Below are 24509 nucleotides of genomic sequence, written 5' to 3' on the forward strand. Positions count from 1 at the left end.
GTAGGGAATCACAAGCAGTATACCATTTTTGGCATGGATCCTGATGCAAAGCATAAAATGGGACTCCTTGTCCAGTCAACCATGAGTGCTTAGTCTTGGCCTCCCTCTTTTTTGTGATCTGAGAATTGCAGTGTTGGTGCTTTCAATGTCATTGAGAATGACTTACCAAGCCACTCAGTTTCCTAAAGAAATAATAACAGTGATATAATGCTCTGCATACTTTTAAAATTGCTATTATACATTGCCAGTGCAACTCCCCATTGAATCATTACTTCTAAAAGGGTAAATTCTTCATTTTTACATCAAACATCTGCTTCTTACTGCAATGATATGTAAGTTTTCTTCAGGAAGTTGGTCATGAAGAATTAGCTGAGGGTGCAGCCAGATCAAAGCCATATGAGAATCACTTATAAAAGCACATTTTTTTTCAACAATCTTTTAATTGAATTAATCAGCAATCAATGGCAAAACATACTTTCTACTGAGATCGGTTATTCTTAAGAGGAGGGAGGTCTAGAGGTTAAGGCGTAAGTTCATACTCTGGAGGGCATGAGTTCAACTCCACCCTTTCTGCTCTTCATTTGGGACCTTGGAGGGGGGTGGAAGTGGTGGGGAGGATTGGTTTGAGATATCTTAGCTCACTCTCTGTGATGCAGTGTAACAGTGAAAACAGAAAACTGTTGCTCAGAGGGTATTGTGAAAGTGGATATGTTTAGAGTTAGAAGGAGTTCTCAAATTTTGCAATGAGACATATCAGTATGTAGAACAGAAACGGACTTCTTTGTTAGGCATCTGCTTACAAACACAGCATGCTTTCATGTGCTGACACACAATGTCATAGTTCATGGAATCATAGAATCACAGACTGGTTTGGGTTGGAAGGGACCTTAAAGCTCATCCAGTTCCAACCCCCTGACACAGGGAGGCACACCTTCCACTAATCAGGTTGCTGCAAGCGCCATCCAACTTGGCCTTGAACCACATGTATACATGCAGTTGATCACATGCATACACACAAGCATGCAGATGTCTACTTGTACCAAGTTTCCCCCTGCTTTTCTTAAATATATTTTCACTGCAATACCTCAAGACTGAGAGCACTGGGAAAATGTATGACTTATGATTGTTCAGTTAATTTCTTGTTAGTTAAATTCTATTGAAAAGAAATACTAAACATTTTAAAGATTGTAGATGCTTGTAAGACAATGTATCTAAATAAAAGCAATGCTTTCAAACTGTATTGCTAAACAGTGTTTAGCAATACAAAAAAATACAAAAGGGAAAAAAGTGTAAAAAGTGTAAGCGTACACTTTTTTTGTTTGGTTGGTTTACAAAACAAACAGCAATAGCAAGAATACCACAAATTCAAACTATGGTCTGAAAGTTATTTTTGAGACAAAACAGTGAGTGACTCAATTATTTATTAAAAAAGACTCAATTATTTACATAAAAAAATATTATTTGCTGGTTTGCAGGGACAATAACAGAGACTTGTACAGACATCTTTGTTCAGTCAGATGAGAAAAAGATGCCCAAAATTACTCTTTATCCAAAGGCCTAGATTTTGCATATACCAGTTGCAGATATTGGCTAATAGTGATTGCAACTTGGCACTTTGAACTAAGTAAGTTAACAGCAACACTAGAAAGAAATAGGAAAATAGTTTCTTGGATTCAAGAGGAAAAGATAATAATGTGAAAATCTGTAAACTGACAGTCCTGAAGAAATACATCCGGGAAGCCAGAATGCTTCTTTGTGATGAGTGAACAGTAAATACTACATCAGAGAAGGAGAAAAGCTTTGCTATAGATAGATCAGACCAGACTAGTTCTGTGTGTAAACAAGAACTTCATCCCATTACTCTACTTGGTTCTCACAAAACTATCAAAACATTGCCTGTGACTCAAGATGGGAAATTATTATTTAGGATAGAGAAGGAAGAGACTGGTATAAGAAGGCAGAGAATTTGGATAATGTAGTTGTGCTGAATCACAAAATTTTGCTAGAAGCATAACCAGATGAGTTCAGGGAGCAATTTCAGGACCAGATTTGTCACATGGAGTATTTTAATAGATGAGCTGGCACAGAAAGTAGATACATACCAATTTAATCTTTGAATAAAGAAATATTGAAGGCATTGTCTATATGTAGCAGAATCAGCACATGGTACTGGATTAAGTGAATGGTTAACTAGATGGCCTCCATAAGTGCTGCTAGAGAAACTTGGAATTTTTGACAATGGAACTGCCAGGGAGTGTTGCAGAGCTGGACTGACCACTTTATATCACCACTGGCTTGGCAACCTCTTTTCCATCTGCATACCACTGCTAACACTTTCAGATATACTGTCTGCATCCCTGGTCTCGTGGGGTTAGGAAGTACTAATTTAGAATAGGACACATGCAGGCAAGGGCTACTGTGGCAATCAGGGAAAAGGAAAATCTGTTTTATAAAAGGAAACCGAAAGAGCTTCTCTTGGTTTGTCTAGCAAAGCACAGCTGAGCAAGGATATAATTGCTCTCTATAAATATATGACACAGTAAATGCCAGCGAAGAAAAAGAACATTTCAGCTAAATTTTAGGAACAGAACAAGTGAGGCCATAAATAAGTTGAAACTGGAAATTAAATTATTTTAACGTAGAGCAAAACATCACAGTCTTCCCAAAGATATTTTAGCATTGAGGAAAGAAACCCAGCTAGTTTTAAATCAGAACTTGCTTGCTCTATTAAAAGCTGCCTGGGATGGAGGAAAATATGAACAGAAAAGGACTATGTCATGACTCAGGAGATCACTTTTGTTCATTCTTGTACACCTAACTTTTGGCAAAGGCCTCAATTTAAGTAGTTTAATCAATTCCTATTTCAAGCAGAAATTTTTTCTTTCCTCTTATGACAGGTCCAAACTCTCCTGGCTACTGCTATTGACAAAACGATCCAATATACTCAGACAGGGCTTTCCATTGCTCCACATACAGCTACAAACACACTCTCAGTAACTCTCGGTGCTGACAGCAAAGCACCTTTCTCATCATTGGGTCTTCTTAAGAGAGATGTCTCAAAGCAGCTGTTAATATTTTGACTTAGTATCTGACTCCTGTGATTTCCCAAGCAGACCTTGTTACAGAACCGTGATGTTGTCCCTGATACCAATCATTAAACATCTGCAAATAAAATGTAGAAACATGAGGCTGGCTTAATGGCCTGGCTTTTGCAATGCTTAGTTGTATGGAAGGCTTGGCTCTGTCTGCTGCAGTGATCATGTGTAAAACATGAAGATAGCTCTCTCATGTTCCAGAGGTGTGGTAGGGCAATGCAACCTTTTCACAATGCATTTTAGTTGTGATGATTTTGAGATTTAAGATGACATAAAGATAAAAGAAAATGGCAATTCCATTTCCACTTTGGACCACCAAGAAGAATGACTGAGCATACTAAGTTGAGAAAACAAAGAGAATTTTGACACATACTTGTAAATCAAAGAAGTAGCATGAAAAAGAATAAAGCAGCTCCTCCAAACACACTACCCTGGTTTAACATCCTCATAAGGCAATAGTGTAATGGTTTGAATAAATTTAAAAAAATGTAAAATACATAATTAACAGAATAATTTTCAACTTATAAAATCGTAATGCAGAACATGTCATAGTAAATAAAACTTTCCTGAGTTGTGTAAGAAAAATAGCTTACAGAGTATGCATTTTAGAGCACCTAGTACAAGAACAAAAGTGCATCATATTCTAGATTCAGATACATTCAGGGGTAGGAAGACGTGACTGAAAAATGTGTATCCAGGAAACACCTACATTCCTCATTACAAAATTAAATAGTATATAAACATAAATTAAGAAAAAGAATGTATGGGAAACCACAGACGGCACAGAGTTGAGTTTAATATAAACAAAGATAGAGTATACACAAAGTGAGAGAAAAAGCCTAATGCCAGGTTTTAATTTGCAGAGATATGACACAAAAGACATTAAAAAAAAAAAAATCAATGTCATCATTAATTGAACTGTTCTGACATTTATTTCGATTGCCAGCAATACCTGCTAGCTTTTGGTTAGTCCTCTGGGCAAAGTAAAATAGACCTGTGTGGATTTAAAAAAAAAAACAAAACTCGAAACATAGAGCAAGCAACAGGTTTTCTTGACAGTCTCTGAATTGGAAAATTCAGTTAACACGGAAATTGATTTGGATTATGACAGAAAAGGGCACAACCTTGCTTAGTCAATAATAATAATACCACCAACACTGGTAGACTGAAAATGAATGGGGTTTCAAAGATACATAAATAGGATATCCAGTTTCAATAAACGACAAACAGATAGGATTCACATACTTTTTGCATGTGCCACTCAACCAAGTTAATTAAATGGATCAGCATATCTACAGTCACCCAGAATAAATGCAAGGCTTTTGTTTATGCTTTAATGTCCTTGGGATTATGCAGGCTATTCAACTTCACAGACTAATTCCCAGTTCTCAAGTAGCACTTGTCAAGGCATTGAACACCCTCCAACCAGTGTTACCCAATCCATATCCTCATATTTGAAGTGAAGCTGTGCTTAGGAACAGTGATATGCTCAGAAAGAGATCTCTCGCAAAGATGTAGTAAATATGAGCCAGAGAAGGTCCGCACTATTCATGCTGCTTTTTTGAATATATATCCTTTTCCTAAGCAACTACTGCAGGTGATCATTACACTCTGGTTAAGGTTGACTTTTGCCTTGACACAGTACAGCCTTTCTTATGCTTTTTTTTTTCTGTTACTGAAGCTTCACTGATACTTTCAAGTACCCGTCTCAGAGACTAGAGTGACAAACTGTGAGAACAACAGGAAAATTTCCATAGTAAGCTCCCCTCATTGCAAAGAGGGGTTTTAAAGTGATGGCCTCGGGTGAAGAACTGAAAAGCAACAGAAACAATGCATTAGTCCACTCCAAAATGGTCTGGTGGAGATGTCTTCCACAAAGTGCTGCTAGTGGAAAAAAGGATTGGTTTTCCCTTTGGTGTGCTAATGGCTAGGGTTGTTGAGCCCATTGCTCCACAGGGAAGAGAAGAAAACAGAAGGAACTACTAAAGATTGCCCTAGAAAGTTGTTATTTCTGCTCATTTCTGCTCAGAAGCCACAGTCTGTACTGCAGAATTCTATGTAGTACAGAACAATTGTAATTTTTCTCCATATGGCATGTATTTCTCCATACAGCACCTGCCTTCAGTGTTTGTCAGTCCATGGGAGATCTGTACCAAACATCAACAAGGTTTACCACTTCCTTATTACTTTTACAAGTTAGGGCTGTTATTTTCAACTAGGACCATAAACTATCAAGTAAGTTGAGATATGGGCTTCTACTTAAGCCACCTTTCATCTCATGACTTGTAGAAATTTCCCAAGCTACACAAACTGCAGAGCATGCAGGGCATGGGATGATGTTCTAGGATCTCTCACTTACCCAGTCATTTCAGTCTTGTAGGGTCAGCTCAGTTTAATTTCTTTCTCAGAGGTCAAATGAATTGATTCACTTACATCCAAATTCAGGACTCACAGGCTAAATGACATTCTCCAGGCTGTTTTGCCAGGGCAGACTTTTTAAAGAGTCCAAGAGCAGGGGTTATAAAAAAAGCCCCAGACACCCAAACCTATCCCTGCAAAGGCTTCAATGAACCAGCCCTAGCAGAGCTCCACCTTACAGCCTGAGGGATGCCAAACAAGAGACTGGGAGCCGTGTTAATCCCTAATTAAGTTAAATTTACACTGGAGAAGGTTTGTTGATGTAGCTGGATAGGTAGAGCAATGCTGACAGTCAGTCCTAATGCAGGCATAACTGTAAAGGAAAAAAGCCTTCAAGAGCAAAACTGATAGCAGTCGGTGAACAAGGTGGACTCATAAAATGCACAGGTTTCTTACATTGTGCAGCTGCATCAGTGCTCCAGTCTACATGACACTGTAGACAAGTGACTTCTGTAGCAACTACAGACCCTGAGTCCTGCTGTCCTGTGCCTATGGCTGCCTTGCAGAAAGACTATGGTTTGCATGCTGGACCCAGCCCAACTACTTGCCCCTATTTTGGCCATGGTGGGGTACCTGCTGCTGCAGTAGCTGCTACTGTTGTGAACTGAAGAGCAGACCCTCTGCCTGAGCCACAAGAGTTAAAAAGGGTGAAACCCATCTTAGGTCACCCATTGTACACATACAGTGCTACATATATATGTACCCATATTTACATATGTCTAGCATTGTATATGTACATGCACAAGTATATATACATATCTATGGATGACTATTCAAACTTTGGCTATTGAACATGTTCTGATAAAACAAGCTAAGCTTTTGGCTGACATGATTGCAGTAAAAGCTGGTAAGATAAAACAGCATGCAGGAATTTTGTCATCCTTTTTCTAGAGATGTCTACTTGAAAGAAGGAAATTACCAAACACAAAATCTTCAATAAAATAATTTGTCTCTCCTTTTTACTCCCAAGGCATCAAAACACATTATTATCTGCTCTGAAAAAAGAATGACTACTTACACAGTTGTTATGGATCCCAGGCAGATAGTCAATACTTGTTCACAAACTATTAACTTGCTGTTCTCTGGGACTGGAAACTCACAATGGACTTGAGCAGGTTGCAGATGCAACCTCCATGCCCACCCCTCCTTCGTTTACACCACAGTGTAATGGTTAGTCTGTTTCTAAAATTGGTTACTCATATACCACAGTTATTCTAAGATTCTCACATTTGTCATATTAGGGGCCATAGCTAGTATTATAGCATAAAGTAGTAAAGAAAATGCCACTGAAATTAGCAAAAGCATTTAAAAAAACCCCATGGCTGACACATGATAGCAATCTTATGAAATAAGCTTGCGTTTTGGTCAGTTTAAGAATGGGTACTATTTAAAAACTGTTTTCATGAGCCTCAAAATGGAATAACCTGAAAAGCATAAATATAATAAATGATCTTTATAATAATCTAGTCTCACTAGAAATACAGTAGACAGTAGAAATCTATTTCTTAAAATCAGGTCATTGCTCTAATTAAATCTGACATAGACATAAAAGAATGTGTATAAAGCCTCCATTTAATGAAACCAATTTTGCACCTCCAATGTGCCACTAAAAGATTACACTACATAGAATTAATGTCTTTCAACTGTGCTATTTTTATCTGAAATTTACATGACACATCTTTTGAGGTATAGTCATGGATCTGTTTTATATAAATGTGGAGCAAGGGTGATTTTCCTTGCACTTCTAGGTTAACTTGCAGCATTTAGCTTTGATCTTTGTTGGTGTCAAGATGGAACAGTTCCTGCCATTAGATACCAGAGGAATTTTACTCGGAGGGAGTCAGAGTGTCTCAGATGTGCTGCAGGGAAAAACAATTAAAGAAATGTGATACTTTCTCTTCTTCGGGAAGGGAAGAGCAATTGCCGGCGCAATGTTTTTCTTCTTTTCTCCAAGAATGTGGGCGAGGAGCTGGGGGAGAGGAGAGGAACGCTTCTTGGCTGAGCATCTGACTGAGTGCAATTTGAGGTGTGTTTTACATGGGTCACACAAGGGAATACAGCTTTTCCTCAGCTGTTAATGCAGCATTAAATGTACAAACGCTATACTAAGCAAAACAGCTTGTAGTCTAGACTTTGGCAGTAAGGGCAAAAGTGCAACTGCAGGAAAGACTGCAGGTTCCCTGCTGAAACAAGTGGGAGAACAGAAGTGGAAAATGAGTCAAGTCTAACAATCATACCCACAAATCGCCATCAACAGACGATCCTGCACAAAGCAGAGGGTGATTGCAACAGATTCCATCTCTTGGAAGGAGAGTGATAGTGGAAGGATAAAAACAAAATCAGAGATTAAACTGAGAATGTGCTGTGGATGTGCACACAGTTACTGTGTGAGCTAGTGTATTTTACTGTACTTTACAACTAGGACATCAAAGGCTGTAAAGCCAGATGCTATTTAAGAGCCAAGAAAATACCTTCATTTTACTATAAAAGGACTGGTACACATATTTTATGAAGGATTTCAAATTGGTCAGAAGGAAAAAAAAGCCTTCAACACTAGATGTCTACTCCAAACACCTCTGTTTAAATGTCTTAAATTAGATTTTGTTGGAAAGAAAGATACTGGCACATTCATACATAACCTGACATATTTTCCATTATAAACTCATTTCTAGTGTAAACTCTGAATGTATAAGCTATAAATAGCACCTTGACTACAACACAGACTTCCATTATGTGCTCTGAATTCAGAAACAATATTTCTACTTTAGCTGATTTCTTTCTTTATAATTCTTCATCACTTTCACCATTTATTTATTATTTACTTACCTTTTAATAAAATTTTGCAAGAAACATTTTCCATATATTATTCAGACAACAAATAAAAGGTGTTTGCAGCAAATGGCTTCACACTTGCTGCTCAGTGAGCAATACGGTGCAGTTCCTTCCTCTGCCATGGCACAGCAAGCAGAAAGAACATGCCTGTGGCAGGAGATTGGAACTAGATGAGATTTTATCTCTCTTCCAACCCAAACCACTTGTGACCCTATGAACTGAATCCTTCTTTCAGCAATTGGAAGATTAAAATCTTTACAACAGTAGAAATCCAACTAACCCAAAGATTTCATATAAGACATATTGACATGACAGATGACGTTGTTGGCCAGCATATGAAATAATTTTACCTGATTTGAATATGCAGTAAGAAATACCTAAAAGCATTCCTATTAAGTCTACAAATTTATAAATTAATCATTTCAGAAGCTATACATACTTTAAAGTGAAGACAAAGTCAGAAAATCAAAAGGCGTATTATTGGCCTGTGAGTCAATGAGACAGAAGACATTAGCATATGCAATCTTTACTGTAATTATTTAACATTTTTCAGGCTGCTGTATTAACCCTTGGAAAAGTAAACAGTGGAAAGTTACATGACTATCTGGAACAAAGCATGAGCTAGAACTTCCTTTTTTGTCTTCTTCTTATGGAAAAATAACCTTATTGCTCAAAACATTTTGACCAGTTGGCCTTCTGCTTGTGTAGACATTTACATCTTCATAAAGTAAATGCTCAGCATTGACATAAAATGTATCTTAAACAAGTTGACTAATGGGGGTTAGTACTGAAAAAGGTACAGATTTCTATATATAATTTTCATTGCTCTACTTACAATTTTTAGTTTTAACTTTGATCACTATATGTATGTAGGTATTTTTTTTCTACTTTTGTTGTTGTTATTGTTTACACAGCTATTCTGTGTAGTTTGTTGTATTTTTCTAGAAGCCAGTTGAAAAGTTTCTAAGCCAGAAGACCTTCTTTTGAACTATTCAATTCCCAGTACTCTCAGGCTACCTCACTTCTTTACCTATTGACTCTCATTTTCATCTTCTTACTTTCCCATACTCTTTTAACATGCAGGCAGCTCTTCTCCATTCGGAATCATGACTGTTTGAAGTACTAAAGCAGATGACAGCCCCAAGCAATATGAATGCTGAGAACTATTCCAGCTTCTAGAGGAATTGTTGTTTTGGACACAGTGACTATCATGCTATGATTTAGAATTGCTTGGAAGCTCACAGATCCCTTTGGAACCATGAGTCTAGCATAAAAACAATGATGTAGTATCAACTGAGCAACGATCAATGATAAAGATGAGGAACTTGAACAGTGACCAATGATATAGATGAGGAACTTCATGAAGCTCCTCTGGGTTTCCTACATTATAATCCCTCTCAAAGCCATTGGAGATAGGTCAGGATTAGATTGGCTTGCATGAAGGCAGATACACACACTTTCTGGGAGAGTGTCACAGAAGAATTACACATACACTGAGCTGAAGGTAATAATATGCCTTGCTTAACTGAACTGGTTCCACAACCACATGTTGTAAGTGGCACTATACCACTACCTGATAAATTGTTGAGATTGCCTACATGAACACCTGTATCTTCATACCATCCTTATGAAGAGGGGAAGTTTTATCGTCTTATTTTTATAAATGGAGGAACGAAGGACTAAGAGCTCCCAACCAAGTGGAGGTCACGCAGGGATTTAAGTCTGAGCAGGGAACTGAAACTATGCTTCTCAAGTGACAGTTTCTCAAGTGACAGTAAGATGTCTTAACTACTCAGTAATACTTTGTTCCCTATAGCAAGTAATATATAATTAAAAGATAGAAATTAATATCTATTTTCAAATGCCTGAATCTCAAATTGATATTGTGTCACACTCTTTCTGCTAGTGCAGCAACCACAGTTCTTCCCTTCAAATGGCAAGGAGTCAAGATGGCAATAATGATTCACTGTAAGTCCTTTGTGGGCACTTCTCTATGCACCGAGAAATTCTCAGTCTCAGTGGCAGGCAGATAGAAGCAATAAGGTGCTGGTCACCAGCTTTTCAATAAAGTTGCCTGACTTGTAATCATACTAGAATTCCTGCAGAAGTGACATGATAAACTATATTATAAAGAAACTGCAAGTACTAACTTATCCTTAATGGTCTATTTTATGTCTATGGACCCTTGCCTATTTCGTACTCTGATTTTATTTCAGAAGGAGTAAAGCAAAGGTCAGCATTACAAACAAATCTCTTGGCTCATTCCTTACTGTCCAAGCAATACACTATATTTGAAGTCATTTTAAGATGAAAGATAACACTTCAAAAGGCTCTTCTAGCACTAAAGCAACCATGAAGTACCCATATCTTCCTGAGTCAATCTAGAGATGCTGATCAGCTTACTGTTGGAGAATTGCATTAAAGGTCAAAGCCAAGAGCAATTAAGGACTGCATGATAGGAAATTGAAAAGTCAATTGGGAAACACAGTGTAAATGAGCCTGATGTTTTCTTTACTTTCTTTGCCTCCTCCAGATTCAGCTAAACACAGTTTTAAGAGGACAGTTCAGCATTTGACAACAGCAGATACCATGCACAGTGGGGGCAAACTTCCTTCTCACATCTCTTTGTTCTTACTTGAGGAAAAGCAATACTGCAGTCTTGATATTTTTCACTCTTTCTTTTCGACTACTTTTGCCCTTTTTCCTCTTTCCTTGAATGGCATGGGAAAAAGCTGCTAATGTGAAGGTTTGGCATTATTTTGTGGTATCTTGTCCTTCTTTATTCTTGTGTTTTGCATAGCCAAACAGCCAAGAAAGAACACATAACTCTTCTTAGCAAAAATCAATGACTCTTTTCAGTACTGTGAATCTAGATGATATATGACAAAGTATGAATTTGACTGTAAAGACAAAGAATCAGAGATCAGCTGAGGGTGGAAGAGGCCTCTGGACATCATGTAGTCCAACTCCTGTGCTTATAGCAGGGCTGGGCAGAGCAGGTTGCTGAGTTCTGTGTCAGAGAAGAGATTCAGAGCAGCCCTGTGGAGAAGGACTTGGGGGTGTTGGGTGATGAGAAACTTAACATGAGCCGGCAGTGTGCACTTGCAGCCCAGAAAGCCAACTGTATCCTGGGCTGCATCAAAAGGAGCGTGACCAGCAGGTCAAAGGAGGTGATCCTGCCCCTCTACTCTGCTCTCGTGAGACCTCACTTGGAGTATTGTGTACAGTTCTGGTGTCCTCAACATAAAAAGGACATGGAACTGTTGGAACAAGTCCAGAGGAGGGCCATGAGGATGATCAGGGGACTGGAGCACCTCCTGTATGAAGACAGGCTGAGAAAGTTGGGGCTGTTCAGCCAGGAGATGAGAAGGCTGTGTGGAGACCTCATAGCAGCCTTCCAGTATCTGAAGGGGGCTTATAAGGATATTGGGGAGGGACTCTTCATTAGGGACTGTAGTGATAGGACAAGGGGTAACGGGTTAAAACTTAAAAAGAGAAAGTTTAGGTTAGATATAAGGAAGAAGTTCTTTATTGTGAGGCTGGTGAGGCACTGGAATGAGTTGCCCAGGGAAGTTGTGAATGCTCCATCCCTGGCGGAGTTCAAGTTTTGGACAGAGCCTTTGGACATAGTTTAGTGTGAGGTGTCTCTGCCCATGGCACGGGGGTTGGACCTAGATGATCATAAGGTCCTTTCTAATCCTAACTATTCTATGATTCTATAACTCTATGTTGGGTTTGAACTGTCTCTAAGAATGGACATGATTCCACCGTCCTAGGGCAACCTGTTCCAGTGTTCAATCACCCTCACAGACTTATATTTAAATAGAAATTTTGGTATTTCTGTGTGGGCCTCTTGTCTCCTGTTCGTGTCACTGTGCCTCACTGAGATGAGAATGCCCCTTTCAGTCCCTCTGTAGCCAGTGATAAAGAGAATTGCTAGACCAAGTAATGTGGTCAGAATTCTCTAATTTCCTTCTGCAGCTGACATATTCAAACTTTCCACTGTAAGCACAAAGGCCAAAAAAACTTTTCTTAGTGGGAGTCAAGACTCTTATCTAGTATTATGACTTTAAAACTAATGACCTAATAAAACAAACTCACAAAATGCTATGAGAATTGCAAGAGTAGATTGCTGTGCTTTCTAGGTCATCTGCCATATCTAAGCTTGCATGGCAGAGAAATATGAACCAAATTCTCCTTGAAGTAAGCCCATTTGTTTTTTCCTTTTTCCTTATATATTGTCCTTACTGAAGTTTGGGACAAACGTTCATGTCTATAGAGAAGCACAATTTTTTTTCAGTTCTGCAGAATTTCCTAAAATGAGGATATGCATTGTAAAAACAGGGGAATTAAAAGCTATAGCTTTTTACTAGCAGAGTGTTTAATTTTTCCTTTTGTCCACATTTATTTGCACATTGTACAGTAACTGAACTTCAAAACTTTAATTGTCAAATAAGATGCAATATTCTTGCTTCTGGTTTTCCTCCAGACTACAAAGATTATCTATAAGCTTCCTTGAAGTAGACACAATGGGATTTTGACTCTGTTGCCAAAAGAAGTAGCATTTCTGTGGACTTAGAAGACAGGAAGACAAAATTTACTGAACCAAGATTCTGGATTTCTAATGATTTTGAGTCATAGTTTAGGGTATATTTAAACCTGATGTAAAAAATGCGTAAAATTAGCAATTTGGTGTCAAAGGAACTCAAACATGGTGTTCTTCCACATTGGAGACCTCCATTTCCCTCTTTTTATATATAGCTGTTAGGGTGAGCTCTTGCCCTCCACTATGTGCTCTCCTTTGTTACACTACATATGTAAGATTTTATTTAACTTTTTTGTAAGAAACACAATATAAAGCGGACAGTTAGTACTAATATATACATATATATATAAAAGCATAGAACCTGTAAATAATAGTTCTATGGAAGTTTCTGGAGTAATACTAAAAAAAAATAATTAATGAATATCACTGTCTGCAGAAGGGTTGTTTTCCAAGATGACTATTTTGCACACTGCAAGTCACAGAAATATAGATTTGCTGAAACTCATAATCAGCTAGAAATAAAAAGTATGTTTCCCTGATATAATGTGAGAAGGCTGAAGTCCAAACAAATTGCAGTAATTCAGTAATAGTGCAGTCCTGAACCAACATTCCTCAGATAGAATAATAGAATCTGCATCAATCATCAAATGTATCAAAATAAGTCACCCTCACTATACGACCTGATTATGATCCATGTTTCCTGGTCTGGACATGTATGTTTGTGATTTCCCTTGACACTCACAGTGTGGTACATAAATGTGGTAGCTTTAAGTTTCTGATACATGACCATTATTTCTTGGCAATGTTACATCCAAGTGACATTATCTCATAATTCTTGCATATTTTTGCTGCTTGATACTCCTCCAAAAACAGTAAACCTAAAGTTTCTATCAACTTGGTACCTAAAATGAATCATTCAGTGATTCAGATGACGATCCTTCTTTTGTCTCAGATTTGTGGTACATGATTAAAAAGAAATAATTCTCAAGCTCCATTTACCCAAATGAGATTTGAAGCCATATTGGACTCAACTGTATCTGCAAAGACCATATATTTGAATTACTACATTCAAGATCAGAGTAATCTTCAATGAACCACAAACTGTGAAATCTCATTAACTCCCTTAGATGTCATTAAACACTCTTCTGCTTATTTAGATGCCAAAGCAAGTAATAATTTTCAAAAGTATGTCCCCCATAAAAATCTATCAAATTCAATACAACTGAAGAAAAGTTGTCCAACGGAGAACCAAAAGAAGTCACCACCTTCATACTTCCATTTTGTCTAGCATGGTATTAAGAACTTAAACAATGGGATTTCACATGCTTTCCAGGCAACCTATGCCTGAGTTTTCTCATCTTCTAGTAATCTCTTTCTCCAGTCTTTCTTCCTGCAATGTGCACCCAATACATCTCCTTTCTGCTATAGACATATGAAATGAATGATTTACTTTATCCTTTTAGCACCTTTTTGTGGTTTAAAGACTATTATTATGCCTTCATGAATACACTTCAGTGTATTCACTTTTAGGCTAGGCTAGGCTAGGCTACATTAGGTTTTCCAGATGGTTCTTCCAACTCATTCTTCCTAAACTATATTATTTTCCTTATGACTTTCTTTAGCTGGTCTGCTCAGCTCTCAAAATGCAGTACCTGGCACCAGAACAAGCTCAAATAAGAGTTTCAACATATTCATCTTTGCATGTTGTTTTATTGCTGCCTCAGTTTATCACATTCTATTTGTTGAAAGACTTTTTTTTTGCAGTTTTCTCTCCAGTTAGGCAAGAACGCTTTAACTTCAAAGCATAAGTTTCAAAATAATTTGATCTCTCCCTATTTTGCTTTTTTTAAAAACTTAAGCATATTTTCTATTCCATTTTGCAAGTTACTAATGAAAATATTGAGCAGTACCAAAACTGACTAGCCCTGGCAAAATCCCATTTGATATGTGCTTTTATTTTTGCAGTGAGATATCAATTTCCTAATCAGTTTTGAAAACATGTCACACTAGTTTTATCAAGACAAAATCTTCCTAGCTTGCTTATGAAGATGTTACACATGCCACTATCATTCTCCCATCCTACTGGAGAATGCCTTACCAGATTTGAAAGCTTTTCTTATTGCCTGATTTGATCAGAATAGAACATACATTAAAATGCAGGTGCAATCAGATATGAAGGTTGCTTTGGGAAAATGTAATAGTTGCATTCTTATCTTAGCCTGCTCATGGGGGAAAACAGAATGAAATGCCTGGAAACCGGATGCAACAACCCATAAATTGGCTAAAAGGCCAGATATTGGTCTTAAAGAGAACCATTCAGACACATCAACAAATGTTTTGTTATTCTTTTGATCTGCTCTGAGAGATTCTTGGTTAGAAATTGCATTTTTTTCCTGCTGGATTTCCCAGGACATATTGCTGTTGATTTAATTGCACAGCACCTTTGGCTTCTGTACAGACATTCTACTTCTACCTGTTCTTTTTTGCTTTTTATATTTTACATCCTAAGAATAAGACTGGCATTTCACATCTGGAGTGCAACTGTTTTATCCCTGTCTCAAAGGAGCTGTGTTGAAAGATACATAACCTTTGCAGCAGCCATGTGCTTCTATCCATCTCATACTATGTGCTCCCTTATGCATGGGGTGTAAGGGACTAGGTCACTTCAAACCAGCACAGAGAGAAGTCACACCACTGTGCCATATCAGGCACCAGCCCCTGTGTAAATGACTCTTACCCTATGTAAACGGTGCCTCTTACCCTGGCACTCAAAAGTGTTGATAGCCTACCTCTTTAGCAAAAGCCTGACTTCTGTGTCTTTTCTCATTTGCAATAACATTTGAGGGGACAGATCTGCAGTATAATGCAGCCAGATTATAGTCTGGTTTGCCAAGCCTTTTAATCGATATTTAAGAGTAAAAAGATAATCGTCTGTTGCTATCTTTATCAATAACAACAGCTGAATTAACATCCTCTCTATTCACTGCTTTAGCTGGGCAAAATCCAGAAAATGTCTGAGAGATCAACATCGTACTGTCTCTCATTGGTTCTTGGCTCACAGAGAAGACCGTTAAGTCCCCAAAGTACATGAAGACAGCATGACATGATATATATGTGCCAAGACAGACCACAACACGCACAACCAGACAAATACACAGACATTGCATTAATACAGGTGGAAAAGACCTTTCAGATTATCAAGTCCAAATATAGCACATCAGTGAAAATCTATTCTAATCAAGCTAATCAACAAATAAATACAGCCACATCTGAACAACAAAGCAAACAAAAATCTGCCTGCCTACTTGACTTGGTAATAAAAGCTGAATCACACTTTGTACACGGATTTTAAATCTCTATAATCAAACCTGTTAAACAAGTGACAAAGTCTCAGCAAAACCTGAAATTTTGTTTCAGACATTTGGAAATCTGGAAACATGGTTTATCTGAAAATAGCAATGTGCTCATTAATCTTTCAGGTTATGCATGAAGTTAAAACTGCAGAGCTTCACTACTGCATGGACAGCTTTTCAGGCATTAGAAAATGTGAATAAATCACCTTTGGCAATAAGCAGCCTATATCAGAAGGTGGCAGCACCGTGATGGTCTGCTGTAGCTGCAACATACATCGCTGGAATTTCAGTAAAAGAACCACCACACCTACTGCTACATTATAATGCCCTCACAGTGATTAAAACAGGATGATCTGCAATGTGCTTTTCCAATTTCTAGGCAGTATTTTTGTATGTGACTCAGGGCTAGGTCTTTTTTTTTTTTTTTTTTCTAGAAAATATGTTTATGATAAAAAACCCCAACCACTACCACATAGGTATTTTGGGATGTAGCATGTACTTTTCTCAAATATTAATGAAAAGATGAGTAGTTACTCAGTTCCAATTGGAGAGGTTGGGAAGTTATTTTAGCAATAAAAGATTTTTTCTACGCTAAACAGGTACTACCTCTACACAGAAATTTGACAGGTGCCCTTCTTGGCTCCGCTATGCTTTGTAAAGTGCACAGTTTTACTTAAGGCTTTATTGGCACCACTGGAGTACTTGTGACCTTTATGTACTGCTTTTTGTTCAACCATATGTGGTATTCTGGATGCCTTTCTGCAAACAGACTGACAGTTTTATTCATTGAGCCCTGCCTGTGTTTCTATTGATTTCACTGGATTACTAATGTAAGGAAAGTTGCTTATATATTGTTTTGTTGGATTAGAATCTCACAGCATAGTCATATTGTACTCTGCCTTTTGAGCATATGATCTTCCAAGATGCAAGTGCCAAGCAGTGAGAGCTGCTAAGTAGCAGAACAATGAGTCACCAGTTTTAAAACAATGGAGGGTAATAATCTGTATATCCTAAAAACTACAAATCAACAGTAGCGTGCCATTTTACACAACTGATTTTTAATCTCCAGTTTCCAAAAAATAAAATTACATGTTAAGCATATATATATACACACACATACACACAGATGAACACAGATTGCCTCTTCTCCATGTGTACAGTCATTATAGTAGGAAAGGAATTCTGAATGTAAAGAAATGTCAATCACAACAGATGCCAGTATATCTCATGGCATAAGGCATTAATTCTTATTGATACACTTTAGATGATGAGTTACCAGGTACCATGACATAAACAGTGCCAAATAACTTGACTAAAAAAAAAAAAAACCAAAAAAAACCAACAACAAAACCCCCAAAATATTTACTTGCAACAGAAATGAGCAAAAGTGATGAACCCCAAATCTGAGCTACCACTAAGTAACTTTTTCTTCTTTTTTCCCTGGAGTAGTTTGAAACATTTGTTTTCACTACTTGCATTTCTGCAAAAAAAACGTTTCTAATCTGACCTGTCTTCATTGCCCATACGTTCCCTGTAGGCTGCAAGTATTTAAAGTAATTAGGAGATATTATTAATGGAAAGCTGTCTCAAGATAATGGTTTTCTGCTATTAGACAAATGCCAAGATGACATTTTTTTGAAGCAAGAGGCATATATCCAGGGACATTCTTCTGGTCTCATGATTTTATTTATCTTATGCCAGACAATTAATGATGTGGATTCTGCTATAATATCTGACATACCGTGCTCTGGGAAATGTGGTGACTCTGTGTGCCAGTGACACTGGTGGAAAGCTTTGTTCCAGGAAAGACTCTGAAGCCTTGCAGAACTCTCATTAATACAGTTTGGGTCTGATTCATTAGCAGATCCTGCGATTCACAATAGTAGGCCAGGCAGAGCTAAAAAGAAAGGTACCCACCTACGAAGTACAGCATCAAATCAATTAGCCCATTTGCTGCTGTGGTATTTTATCTTCCCAGACTTTCATTTGTAAACTTTGGCTGATTAATGTAAAGGCAGATTTCCTTCTCACTTTAGCCATTAGTTCATGCGCCATGTTAACAATCTCCTATGGTAATATTTCATATGATTCTTGGGAAAAGTTTTCAAAATAGAGCAGATTATTAGTATGTGACTTCTTAATGCGTGTTTTAAATGTTTGTTTTCACAGCCACTGATCATGCTCAGGATTCCCATTCTAACGTACTAATTAAAAGGAAACAAACAAACAAAACTGTTTTCAAAGCTAAGCGAATGAGAAGAACACGGAAATTATTCTGCTAAGAGTGATGTTGCCATTTGATTTACTGTTCAGGTAGTGACGAAAATCAGGAGGAAGTAAAGCACAGCGAGCTTGACTTTGCCAAGTATTTTAACACTCCTTTGCTCCAGTAGCCATTGTGGCACTTGAAAAATGTAGGATCAAAACCATAGATTCATCACATGGTTTAGGTGCCCAAGAGATGACTTCAGTGGAAGCTGTGATGATGGTGAAATTTTAAAAAGGCTGAGGAAGTGAAAGTGTGCAAGACGGTCACATAGCACAAAACAGTCACAAAGTATATCCAGATTGATGTATGCCTGCTTAAATCTCTGTCATTTCATTGGATATTTAAAGCTACGAGAATTAACAGCACTTGAACACCTACTACTGAATAAACAATCCAGTGGACCAAAAAGCAATTTTCCTATTCCTAATAAAGAGAAAGGATAGTCTAAGCAATAAGTGTGTGTGAGGTCTGAGGAAGGCCAAGATAAATGACTTGCACAGAAAAGGAAGATGGAGAGAGTTTATGACCTTTTATTAGCCATCAGAAGTAATTTGACATTTTCTTTGTCTATGCCTATCATTGACAAAATATTCAGGGAGAAAACAAAAGGGCGTTTAACAAAAGTACATCCTATGTGATAAAGGAGTTTTGGAAGGAGCTTTAAAATCCTTACTGCTGAATATAGCAGCTCCTGCTACAATATTTGTACAGAAATCTCTTCACTTTTACAGGAACAGCTCAATATGTCAAACCAAGCATTAATTTGTGGCGATTTGTTATTGAATGACTTAACAAGTCTCTGGAAATAGGTATTAGTGGCAAATTACATAAAATAAAAACTGAACTGATTTCTATCGTACCTAATAGGCACCTAAAAAGCAAAAAGAACCTCTTTTAATAATCTGTGGTGGGGTGGGAAGCTAGATGATAGTTTTTAATACTAAAACAGGATAAAATTAACCACCTACAATAACGTTGCATCTGGATTAGTTGCAGATGTTCTGAAAAAAATAAAAAATACTCTTTTCAATGTCCACTAGGTGGCACTCAGCGACCGTGCTTAGGTCATCTTATCTCCACAAACCTCTCATTCATACAGCCGATAAAGAACTGCATTATTAATTTATATCACTGCATCCACTCTACAGCTAATATTTGTTTAGCCAGCTGTTTCCTCTAATCCTCCTTAAACACCATTGATTGAAATCCTAAGTATATTCAGACTTTTTTTTACCCCAAAGAACATTTTGTTACAAGCTACAAGGTACAAGCTCCCTTTTCAAGTGCAGTACTGTACACAGTTACTAACAGCAGAGTCAGAATGTCTAATACTTCCTCATAAGCAACAGAAGCAGCTTGTCACATGAAAATCTTTCTTTTTTTTTCCAAAAACCTTTTTACTTCCAGAGGGTTTTCAGTAATTAAATGAACTGTCAGTTTTACAATGAAACAGAAATGCAAAGTATTGCAACTTCCAAGGATAGTTTAACTACCGCTTCAATGAAAAGGCAAATGAAAAGCAGAAAATACTTATTTCAGTTCTCACACTTTAATGCTTGCAGTGAATTGGAAACCTCTGAATATTTTTAAACAAAAGCAATTGCAAAGTCACTGTTCACTTGAAGATATCAAAACACTTTTTAAAGGTCGGTCAATATTATTTCCAGACTTTTCCTGAGGGGCAAGGAGGTTAAGTGACTTCATTAAGTAAGTATTGATAACAGTCCTTTTAGCTGCAGACTGTGGCCGACAGAGGACAAAAATCTTTCTTTTAGTCACATATCAGCACAAAATCGGAGAAGCTAGGGATCTGCAGTAGAAAATGGTCTTCTTACCAATTTACAAACTGTAAAAACAACAGTGCACTGCAGCATGCCACAGAAACCCTCCACCCTTTTGTGAAATCTCCCTCTGCAAGTCCCACGCCTTTGTACTACTTCAGGGTGGTTTTAGTATCTGCTAGTTGTTTTAACCATGTTAACCGAAACTGAGAGGAAACTGCACCCGCTAGCTTTAGAATGAAAGGTTGCTATGCAGTGATTTACACTGTCAATCATGTCTTCGAAGATGTTCCTGTGGATAATAGTTTTCTTCATAATGACACAGGGTTTTTTTTCCTCTTCCTCATTAGACTCTGTTTGTACATTCAGGAATCTTAATAGGAAGACAGGCCTTTTGGCACAATTTCTGTGCAGACCAGCAGTGTCTTGATTTTTATGTTGACTTTTTTTTTTTTTTTTTTTTTAATTTAACTTGAAAAATCTGCTCTCTGCAAATTTTTCCTATTTTGGTTTAACTATTATGTTGAAAATTATCACGAATTAATCTTTTTTCTTTCTTTATGTTCCTTCCTACATTCTTCCTTCTTCCCTTTCCCCTTTTCACTAAACATAATACAGGTAAGTGCACAAAGGTCAGAGTCTCAGATAATGCATCTGGAGCTACTCCACAGTTGAAGATCTGCCGCCATTTGGTATGAAAAGCCAATGAAGAATGAGCTGTTTCTTTGCAGCACAAAGATCTAGCATGCTGCATGACACACCTTGGTATGAGACTGCTGACTCCTGGTTCCCTCTCCATGGGAGCTGAGAATAATTTTCCTGTTTATGATATGTTTCTGCACGTGCTGAAAATACTCTGTCTCTAGAAACAGCGTTTATTGGGAGGGTAGGTATCCATAGTTACACAGCCTCACTGCATCCACGTTTTCAACTACTACATCATACACTGTTTTCCCAAAAACCAATAGGAATCTTTCCAGATTGCTTCTTTCCACATTTAGGCACTAGAACAGTCCTGCCAGACATATATACAAACTCATTGCTGTTAGCAATCTACACAATTCTCTTGTGCACATTGCCAGGTTCCCAGCATCTCCTGAAGGTTTTATATCAGTTACATGACATCACACAGAAGCATACATGAAAATATTCCCTGAAAGACCCTAGCAGTAATGAACCCCCTTTCTAATGATATACAAACAGCAATAAACCTCCTTAATGCAAACATACAAATGCTTTCCAACCCTTTACATCTAAACGTACCATGCAAGTAGTTTTGCCATGAAAAACATTTTGAACAATGCCTGTATACGCATTTGACCCCAAATCTCCCAAATAAACAGCCAGTAAAATGATAGAGTTAAGAGTTCTCTCTCACAGCCATGGATCAGCTAATGAGCAGCTACACATTCAAATGCTGTGGCATCCTAAATTTTCTTGGTGAGTGGAGACGATACAGAAACCAATGCCAAATGCTATTCAGGCTTTCCCTGACAATAAATAGCCAAATATGACATCAGTATGTAATTTATCACACCTTATTAAAATCTACTTACTTCTAACTGAATGGTCAATACTTTATGAAAATCTACTCCAGCCCTTGAAATTCTTGCTTTGCCTAATGTCTTCCTTTTTCTACATCTTAAAAACTCCTAAAAGCATCTGACTGGATGGAGAAATCTCTCAGAAAAGACAAATCTCTGTGAAATGTAGAATCCCATAGCAGGAAACCACAGAGTAGCAGTTCACAACTTTTGTCTTTCAGATGGAATCTGCAGTTGCAATATGATCTCTCCTTTGGTAACACAGAGCAGTTAAAGTCAAACACATTGAAGCTAACCAGTTTCAATCCGTCTTTCATCCTTGCCCCCCACCTAGGCTGCCAAATTAGATAGCTTGAAAATTCCTTTAGTGCAGCCCTGGAGCTGATGCCACAGTCATTGGTTACTGGATCCCCATCCAGCTTAGAGAAATAACGGAGAAAAAACCTTTCCCAAAAGTTTGGTTATAATTTGTTTTTTACCTTGCACAGAGCTCCTGAGTTGAGATGCTCTGAGAACTCTCCAGCAGTTTGAAACAGAGGACAGCAAAGTGCAGAGGAAGTTTTTGGTGCTCACCTTAAGTCAGTGTGTGTGTGTGCCTATGTCCCGAAAGACCCTGTGGCTCTGGGTGGCAGAGGACCTGATTCAGGGAAGAGAGAGCCACTTTCTCACCGTGAGGAAAAGAAAAGCAACACGTCATGAGTTAAGTACGCCTCCAAGATGTCTTAATTACAGCCCAACGTGCTTTCCATTCAGACCCCAGGAATGAGAGGAAAAAATAAACCCATACACGCGGTTTCTTTCTCACACACACCCACCCCGTCCCAGCACGCTGCCCTGTCCCTCCAAGTCCCTGTCCTCGCCCCTCAGGTCCAGCCCTCCCAGATCCGCACCTAAAAAAGCCTCTTGCAACGCACACAAGTCCCTAGCTAAAACCTACAAGGGGCTAAAAAAAAAAAAAAAAAAAAAAAAAAAAAAAGGAAAAAGAAAAGCAGAGGGAAAAAAAAAAAAAAAAAAGAAGTGGTAGTGTTCCTCATGAAGGGATCATTGAATTTAGGGATTTAGGGTGTGTGACACCCTGAGAAACACGATTCTTATTGCCTCTGCTCCCCTCCCACACTCCCCCAACTGCTCATTGACCCCCCCACCCTACCATTAACTCTGAGGGTGGGAACATGTTTTCAGATGGGGAGAAAGTGATGCATGAAAAGCAGCGGGGGGGAGGGTGTAGTGGGGTGGAAACAGCTGGACCTAACAGGATCCTGTTGTGTTTTTATTTTACCCCCAACTTCCAATTGAATTATTAATCCTGGAAACAAGCCCAGCTTCTCCTATTTCACCCCAAATACGGAACATGCCTTGCTCACAGCACTGGCATCGCAAGCCCCTGAAGCCAGGCAACTGTTGGCCCCAAGTCTTTATGCAATTTCTGAACACCATCTTGGGTTAAAGTGCTCCTCCAGCACCAAAAATCTGGATTATGGTGCTTTTCACATCAGGAGACATGATCTCAAAGGAGTCTGCTAAAATTCATGCAATATGTGGTTTTAGCTCCCTAAATCCCATGGCATGAAATGCACACAGATCAAACCTTACCTCTTACAACTGCAGACAAAAGATGCTGCCATTGTCTTATCTCTAAATGTGTGCATTATGTAACATAAACAAACAAAACCAAAACCCTAAATCAAAAAACAGGAGAAAGAAAAAGGACAAATAAAAAGGCCAAGCCTTGATGATGATCTGACTACTGGTTGGCAAATTGGGGCCCAAACAGTATTTATTTTTTTTTACTGGAAAGCAGGTGTAGTTGCTCTTCCCCACTTGAAAAAAATAAGGCTTTTGATGCTCAATCTTCCAACAGCAGCAGGAGATAGAAACCTGAATCCTCAGCCTCTAAATTCTGCTGGATGAGAAAAGGCAGGTAACGCAGCCAACTTGGTTCATTTTACCCCCTTTCCCCTTTTCTCCAGCTAAACAGAAGAATGTGACTGTGTCACACCCACTGCAACTCTCCAACATCATTTTTCGGCCCAGACCCTGCCAAGCTTTTATCATTGTGGGCGTCAAACTCTCAGCCCGCACCATCAAAAGACACTGCAGCTCATCAATCCTCCTTGACCAGGAAATGCCAGAGCTTAATAAATGCACCCTGGTGCAAAAGCACATCTGAAAACATGAGTTGTACCAGAGCCACCAAGCAGGAGTCAGCCACTGCTGTGGCCCATCAGCTCCTTCACAGCAGATCCCACTGGCCAGACAAACAAGCAACAGGGCTCTGCTTAGAAATATCGGGGTACTGTTGGTGGGCGGTCATCAAAAAAGGTGAAAAAAGAGGAGCAATGCCTTTGTTTGGTGATAATCGGGTACAGGTGGACACAGGCGTGGTACCTAGGCTTTGAGATACACCCGCGCCTGGGCCGGGGGCTCCCCCCGGAGCTGAGGGGTGCCTTGAGGCGGGCCCGCCCCTTCCCGCCCGAACAAAGGCACGTTTCTTCTCGGCGGCGGTGACCGATCCGCCCCTAGGATCCCCGCCGGTCCCAGCCTCCTGGCAGCAGCCTCCACCGGGGCGGAAGCGGCCTCAGGTTTCAATAACAGAGAGGACTTTGATGGGGCACGGTGGGGTGCGGCTCGGGCGGGATAGCGGCGGCCGCCTCACCGCTCCGCGGTTCTA

The sequence above is a fragment of the Psittacula echo genome, assembly GCF_963264785.1.
Source record: "Psittacula echo genome assembly, chromosome: Z".
Taxonomy (NCBI): domain Eukaryota; kingdom Metazoa; phylum Chordata; class Aves; order Psittaciformes; family Psittacidae; genus Psittacula; species Psittacula echo.